Source organism: Rutidosis leptorrhynchoides, chromosome 3, assembly GCF_046630445.1.
Source record: "Rutidosis leptorrhynchoides isolate AG116_Rl617_1_P2 chromosome 3, CSIRO_AGI_Rlap_v1, whole genome shotgun sequence".
NCBI classification, from domain to species: Eukaryota; Viridiplantae; Streptophyta; class Magnoliopsida; order Asterales; family Asteraceae; genus Rutidosis; species Rutidosis leptorrhynchoides.
In genome coordinates, this window is record NC_092335.1 from 6791681 (window position 1) to 6801105 (window position 9425).

Genomic DNA, 9425 nt, shown 5'->3' on the forward strand with positions numbered 1-9425 from the left:
AATCCCGAGGGCAAAGTAGAAGAAAGCAGACTCCTCAGGTGGAAGTTGAAAAAGAAGAACGATCATTGCGATAGTTAGAATAAGAACAAGAATCAGAACAGGGTTAAGCATTTTCATAAATCTTTTGAATTTGGGAATTGAGTATAGAAGTGGTGAAAACAAATAGAACGGAAAAGGTAAATTTATAAAGGGAATATCAGACGTAGTAATCGAGTCAGATCACCGTATTTAATTATAGAGATCTTAATTTCTTTATTCGCCGAAGAATCAAATCTTTTAGATTTCGAAGATTTTCTTTAACCCCTTGAATTCCGGAAATCCACCGTGGCTACGTCAAAAGTTAAATCTCTATCTCGATCTGTTGTGACAGCTTCACTCGAGTACTCAAATCGTTTTATCATTTTATCTATATTAACCAATAATAATAAGACTCTTTTTATCAGCTCATATTCGTCAAAAAAACATTCTGATTGTTAGCCATGACAACTTCACTCAAATTTCGGGACGAAATTTCTTTAACGGGTAGGTACTGTGATGACCCGAGAATTTCCAACCAAATTTAAACTTAATCTTTATATGGTTCTGACACGATAAGCAAAGTCTGTTATGTTGAGTCTCAAAAACTTTGAAACTATGTTCATAAATTCAATTGACCTTTGACCATTACCGACGATTCACGAACAATTACTGTAAACTAATATGTATGTATATACATATATATGTAAATATAAATAACAGTATGATAATAACATTGAGATAGTAAACTACAATTAAATCATTAGAACTAACTATGTAAAAATAATATACAAAATAAATAAGTGTAATTAAAATGTATATATATATATATATATATATATATATATATATATATATATATATATATATATATATATATATAACTTATAATTAGTTGTAATATATAAATAAATGTTATCACATAATATAATATTGTATATTATATTAAATGTAATTACAAGTATAGTTGTTACATCATTACATTCAATATTAATAATATTATTAAGACTTATTATATGAAAATTGATACATTTAAGTTGTTACAATTACTAATATTATTGTATCATTGTTAACATCACTATTACTATTATAACCAGTAGTAAAGTTGTAATTTTAATTATTATGATTAATATTAGTGATATTACTAGATATAAATATATTATTGAACATTAAAAATAATTAATATTATCATTAATAGGATTATTATTATCACTGTTATAATTATTATTATAGGTTTTATTATTTATTATTAATATAATTATGGTTATTATTATTGATATTATTATTATTATTATTATTATTATTAATATTAGTATTTTTATTATTAAGTATTCTTAACAAAATTAATAATATTAATGGATTATTATTAATAAAATTGATAACAATAATTTACTTAATACAACACTTATATAAATATAAAAATACTTTGTATATAAATATAAAATAGCTATACTCCGTAATATATAGTATTATACATATAAAATCAGTAATATTATTATTATTATTATTATTATTATTTCTATGATTATTATTAATTGTATTTATAATAATATTATAAATACTATATTTATTAAATTATATTAATTATTTACATAATTATATTAAGTGGGAATCATAATCAGCTACCAGTTGCTTTCTACTGTAATTGAATTCCAAAATTCGTACAACTTGATTCCCAAACAAATTCAGTATCAAACAAAATCTGTTTAGGGTCATTGTCTTCTTAATTTTTTTTATTTAATTATCTGTCCTTGAATATAATCCCTGTCGATTAATTTGGCTTTACAAATGATGCGATTCAGTGTCAGTGATACCAGAGAAAACCCACATTATCCTGTAACAATTACAACTATCTTTTACAGAGTCCAAATTGTCGAAATTTTTATCAAATATTGAAGAACACTCATTAAATACTCTGTACGTGTAACTCAAAATAAATTACATCGAAATTGAGTTAAAGTTTAAAATCCTTTATTTCAGCTAGGTTAGAAATCTTCCATTCGAACTTTCTGCAAAGTTTCAAGGCTCAATTCTTTCTAACAAGTTTCAATTTATGAGTCAATGTTATTTTTCAAAAAGTCAACATTTTTGTTTATTGAGAAATTCGAACTCTGTTTGGTGTTTTCAGATCAATTAAAGGTTCAAAAAGTTTCTAAAGGTGATTTAGAGTATACTTCATGTTGTAACTATAATGTAAAATTGCCCTGAATTCGAAATCGAGTGTTGAGTTGGGTTGTTCATCGCGAGCCTGTAACATCAGGTTTATTTTTCTATTTCTTTTTGTGTTTTGATTTTTTTGTTGAACAAATACCTTCAATACCAGTCAGTTATAATTTAATTTCAATTTTTATTAAAACCTTAAATCAATATTTTGATAATACATTTGTCCTTTGTTCGATCGATGTTGAAGAAGAAGAAAATGGAACTAGTTAATACGGGATATATATATATATATATATATATATATATATATATATATATATATATATATATATATATATATATATATATATATATATATATGGATTCAGTAATATTTCAGAAAATGGGCAACAGCCCAACGGTCGATAGTGTTGGTATGTGGGCGAGAGGTCTCGGGTTCGAGCCCGGCTTGGGGCATTTCTTTTTAGGAAGGATTTATGAGGTAGTCTTCTTTTTATTTATTATTTATTATTATTATTATTATTATTATTATTAATTGTTATTGTTATTATTATTAATTATGTTATTATTATTGTGTTAATTATTATTATCACTGATATTAATGTTATGAGTATTATTATTATTAACTAACTAATATTATTATTAACATCATTGTTATTATTACTATGATAATGATAATCGTTATTAATCCTAATATTTAGGAATATTAATATTATTAATCAAACTAAGAGTATTATTATTATCATTATCATTAGTATAAGTATTATAATTACAATTAGGATTATTATTATTATTATTATCGATATTGTTAGTAATATAAGTATTACAAATATCATTTCTATGGTTATAAGTTTTAGAAACATTATTTGTCATTAATATTTTTATGAGTAAGATTATTATAAATTTTGTCACTTTTGTATTATTATCATTATTATAATTATGATTATTATTATTATTATCATGAAAGTAATACAAATCATTATTAGTTTTATAAATATTAGTATTGGTATCATTCTATAACTATTAGTATTATCATTACGTATTATTATTATTATTATTATTATTATTATTATTATTATTATTATTATTATTATTATTATTATCATTATTATTAATATGAACCAAATTATTGTAAGTATCATATTAATAACATCGCGAGTATCATATTTATTATACCATTAATGGTATCATTATTTTAAATTGGATTAGCAGTAAAATTAATATTGTTACAAGTACTATTATTAATATCATTGTTATTATCACTAATAGGGTTATTATTAATATATGTATATTATTAATGTTATTATCATTAATTAAATTAAATTTTTTTACTAATATTAACTTAGTATAATAGAACTACTATTTTGATAAACAAATTAAATACATACATAAATATATATATATTTAACACATATAACATAATAAAATCTAATATTTTTATATATTTACAAAATGAACATATAAAACATATACATATATATATTATTAACATAAAAATGATATAACTAATACATTTATATATATATGTGTTCAATTACAACTATGAATATTAATAAATATACAAATGATATAGGTTCGTGAATCTGAGGCCAACCTTACACTTGTTCAATGATGTTATATGTATTTTTACTACAAAATACAGTATGGTGAGTTTCATTAATCCCTTTTTAAATGCTTTTGCAATATATATTTTTGGGACTGAGAATACATGCGCTGCTTTTATAAATACTTTACGAAATAGACACAAAACTACATTCTATGGTTGGATTATCTAATCGAATATGCCCTTTTTATTAAGTCTGGTAATCTAAGAATTAGGGAACAGACACCCTAATTGACGCGAACTCTAAAGATAGATCTATCGGGCCCAACAAGCCCCATCCAAAGTACCGGATGCTTTAGTACTTCGAAATTTATATCATGTCCGATGGAGGATCCCGGAATGATGGGGATATTCTTATATACAAATTGTGAATGTCGGTTACCAGGTGTTCAATCCATATGAATGATATTTTTGTCTCTATGCATGGGACGTATGTTTATGAGAATTGGAAATATGGAAATCTTGTGGTCTATTAAAAATTATGAAATGATTCCTTATGATAAACTAATGAACTCACCAACCTTTTGGTTGACACTTTAAAGCATGTTTATTCTCAGGTATTAAAGAAATCTTCCGCTGTGCATTTGCTCATCTTAGAGATATTACTTGGAGTCATTCATGGCATATTTCAAAAGACGTTGCATTCGAGTCGTTGAGTTCATCCAGATTATTATTAAGTCAATTATAGTTAGATATATTATCAAATGGTATGCATGCCGTAAACTTTCGATGTAATGAAAGATTGTCTTTTCAAAAACGAATGAAATGTTTGTAAAATGTATCATATAGAGGTCAAGTACCTCGCGAAGTAATCAACTGTTGTGAATCGTGTGTAATCGATATGGACTTCGTCCGGATGGATTAGGACGGGTCCTTTCATAAAACATGTACCGTCCAATTCTCTTGTGATTTCGGGCCACTTTGGATTACATGTAAAAGTTAAAAATAAGTCGGGATAGCCAAATACACGACAAAGTGCCATAGCATCACGATAATTCTCAATCATATATCTAGCACTACCCGTGAACGAGGAAGGAAGTTTTATCATATTGCCTATCATACTATTCACCGCATTACCCGATAACGATGCATTCATTATGTTGGTGAAAGTATCAGCTCTTAGAATATTTTGATTCTTCCTTATGTATGATATTCTTTCTACCTCAATCATAGTGTAAGCATCTACTACGAATTGTTGATACAACTTACGACCCAAGTGCACAAGTGTGGGTACAGCACGTTCTTGAAGTTTATATGCAAAAAATTACCGCATAGTAAACCTTTTTTTTTCGTGTGGTATGCTCGTAGACATCGACATCACAATGAAGTATGTCTGTACGGTACCCATCTTCTGCATAAATAAACAGAAGTGGATATTGTAGAGCTAAATATTCAGGGTGAAGCTCAGAGATTCTTTTTAATCCTTCAACGTGACTCTCAATTAATATATCCCTTTCGTCAAAGGAAGATACATTGATATCACCAACAATAAGTGCTGCAACTTCATCAACCATTGGTAGATTGTAATTACGTCCATCTTTGGTTCGTCTACCAATTAATTTAATTTTCAACTGCATATCAGGATCATCTTTAAACCGTTCACGGTCCACCGAAAGGTCTTGACCAGAGGATTATGTTCATCGAGAACTTGAATTTTTGAACAATGAGATGCTCGTCTAGTGAATAACGTGAAGATGTTGACTTTGTCCTGTTTTTCCCGCTGTTATTAAGTCAAGCATAAACAAATTAACCTGTTAATATTCTGATTTTTTTTTGGTATTCCTATTATTTGATGTTACAATATATGAATTAGACTAATCATACCTGAGTGCTTCTTTCCTGTTATTGGCTTCATTTGAAGTATCATATATGTATAACTATCCGAATCTGGGTTTGTGACCAACATTTGGTAATAAACCTCCATACTGGTGAAAATTTTGTCCACTCATACGAAATGTATAAGGGCCACGATTATTGTTGAATCGATTGTCCACCTTGCCACCCATGGAAGTAAATGCAAAAATCATGTTGTACTATCTAATATTCTCAAGGAAATGTTTACTTTTTAGATGCTTGTTGTTATATAGATCCCAAATTAATTTAGGAGGAGACTTGGTGAACTCTGGCAGGGCATTTTTACCATTCTGACAACACAGTAACTCTGCTACAGTTAAACCTTGATTCAATTTCCCACGCTTAGTCTCTTTAAGCCACAATTTAGCACCGCAAGCAGAACATATGTAAGTAAGATCTCCGTAATCAACATAATCTGTCAAAACTAACAATTAATTAGTTTATCTTTTCAAATATATAATAAGTGAACAAATGTAAAAAAAAAATCAAATGAGAACCGTTAGAAATTCCCTTGAATGATGATTTTTGAACATCATTGGAGATCGGTTGTTCAATGTCGAAAGCAATTGGTGTAATATTTCGCCTCCAATGCTTGTTGTTATTTTTTCGCTTTGACGGTGCATCTAAAAATAGATTTTAAACACTAATTATGACAATTTTAATAATTTAAGGTAAAAGCAAATATAACATTCCTCCAATAAAATTACCTTTTGATACACTGTCCGATGTACATTCACGTTGGTCACTATTTGTAAGTGATGGATTTCCTAATCTAAGAGTTGGTGTTTTTGGTGCCGGAGTTGCAATGGTATGTAAACATTCACCCTCTTTATATGTCGATTGTTGAAACATGTTTTCTTTACTTACACTTGATGTAAATTGTGTTCCAGATGAATTCAAAAACATTGTTCCAATTGTGTTGGTTAAATCTGAATCAACAAATAATTCCTGTTTACTTAAAATTTACACTGGAAAATTATATACATATTTAAACCAACGCTACCACATAACTAAAGTATTAATAGCAAAACCACCTATTAGTATTGAAGTGGATGGGGTGCATTGTTGCCCAATTGTTGTGGTTAGTTTTGTCTGATTTATGTGTTTCCTTATAATGTTACTAACAATTCTCTTTGCAGTGGAGGAGTTTCCTAAGAACGATAGAAGTGAAATAGCATTTACAATTGATTCATTATCAACAAATGCAAAAAATTTAAAATGTTAATGTAAGTTCATAAGTCAGGTAAGCATTACCTGGATTTGATCCATTAACATCAACCTCAAAATCCCCTAATGGCTATTTTCTCTTGTTGATAAGTTCTTTGCTACTACTTGAAACAACCCAACCCGTATTAAATGAAATGTCCCGTTCATATTGATTATAAACGTTCCATATTAATTGATTTCGTCGCGAGGTTTTGACCTCTATATGAGACGTTTTTTCAAAGACTGCATTCATTTTTATAACAACCATAACCTTTATTTTATCTATAAAGGTTTAAAAAGCATTACGTAGATTATCAAATAATGATAATCTAAAATATACGTTTACACACGACCATTACATAATGGTTTACAATAAAAATATATTACATCAAAGTAAGTTTCTTGAATGCAGTTTTTACACAACATCATACAAGCATGGACTCCAAATCTTGTCCTTATTTTAGTATGCAATAGCGAAAGCTTTTAATAATTACCTGAGAATAAACATGCTTAAAACGTCAACAAAAATGTTGATGAGTTATAGGTTTAACCTATATATTATCAAATCATAATAATAGACCACAAGATTTCTCATTTTTCATAAATATCATTACACTCGCAAGTGCATAAAAATCATTCATATGTTGAACACCTGGTAACCGACGTTAACTTAATGCATAGAATATCCCCAAAATAGAACCTCGTCTGTATAATAATCTCGAAGTACTAAACCATCCATAACCTGAATGGGGGTTGTTAAGCCTAATAGATCTATCTTTAGGATTCGCGTCAATTAGGGGCCATTTCCCTAATTCTTAGGCTACCAGACTTGAAGGGCGATATTGGGTTTAATAATCCAACCATAGAATGTAGTTTTGCGTACTTGTGTCTATTTTGTAAAACATTTATAAAGCTGCATGTATTCTCATCCCAAAATATTAGATTTTAAAAGTGGGACTATAACTCACTTTCACAGATTTTTACTTCGTCGGGAAGTAAGACTTGGCCACTGGTCGATTCACGAACCTATAACAAATACGTACATATATATCAAAGTATGCTCAAAATATATTTATAACATTTTTAATACGTTTTAATGTTTTAAGTTTATTGAGTCAGCTGTCCTCGTTAGTAACCTACAACTAGTTGTCCACAATTAGATGTACAGAAATAAATCGATATATATTATCTTGAATCAATCCACAACCCAGTGTATACACGTCTCAGGCTAGATCACAACTCAAAGTATATATATTTTTGGAATCAACCTCAACCCTGTATAGCTAACTCCAACATTACTGCATATAGAGTGTCTATGTTTGTTCCAAATAATATATATACATGGGTCGATATGATATGTCAAAACATTTGCATACGTGTCTATGGTATCCCAAGATTACATAATATATTAGAATACATGTATAATACAATATGAGTTAGCTAGGATATGATTAATATAGATTTTTTACAATATTTTCCGTAGCTACAACACTCAAAAAATATTCAATCTTGTTTTACCCATAACTTCTTCGTTTTAAATCCGTTTTGAGTGAATCAAATTGCTATGGTTTCATATTGAACTCTATTTTATGAATCTAAACAGAAAAAGTATAGGTTTATAGTCGAAAATATAAGTTACAAGTCATTTTTGTAAGAGGTAGTCATTTCAGTCGAAAGAACGACGTCTTGATGACCATTTTGAAAAACATACTTCCACTTTGAGTTTAACCATGATTTTTGGATATAGTTTCATGTTCATAAGAAAAATCATTTTCTTAGAAGAACAACTTTTAAATCAAAGTTTATCATAGTTTTTAATTATCAAACCCAAAACAGCCCGCGGTGTTACTACGACGGCGTATGTCCGGTTTTACGGTGTTTTTCGTGTTTCCAGGTTTTAAATCATTAAGTTAGCATATAATATAGATATATAACATGTGTTTAGTTGATTTTAAAAGTCAAGTTAGAAGGATTAACTTCTGTTTGCGAACAAGTTTAGAATTAACTAAACTATGTTCTAGTGATTACAAGTTTAAACCTTCGAACAAGATAGCTTTATATGTATGAATCGAATGATGTTATGAACATCATTACTACCTCAATTTTTGTGGATAAACCTACTGGAAAAGAGAAAAATGGATCTAGCTTCAAAGGATCCTTGGATGGCTTGAAAGTTCTTGAAGCAGAATCATGACGCGAAAACAAGTTCAAGTAAGATTTCCACTCGAAATAAGATTGTTATAGTTATAGAAATTGAATCAAGTTTGAATATGAATATTACCTTGTATTAGAAATATATCTTACTATAAATAAGAAAGATTTCTTGAGGTTGGATGATCACTTTACAAGATTGGAAGTAAGCTAGTAAACTTGGAAGTATTCTTGATTTTATGAAACTAGAACTTATAGAATTTATGAAGAACACATAGAACTTGAAGATAGAACTTGAGAGAGATCAATTTGATGAAGAAAATTGAAGAATGAAAGTGTTTTTAGGTGTTTTTAGTCGTTGGTATATGGATTAGATATAAAGGATGTGTAATTTTTGTTTACATGTAAGTAAGTCATGAATGATTACTAATAT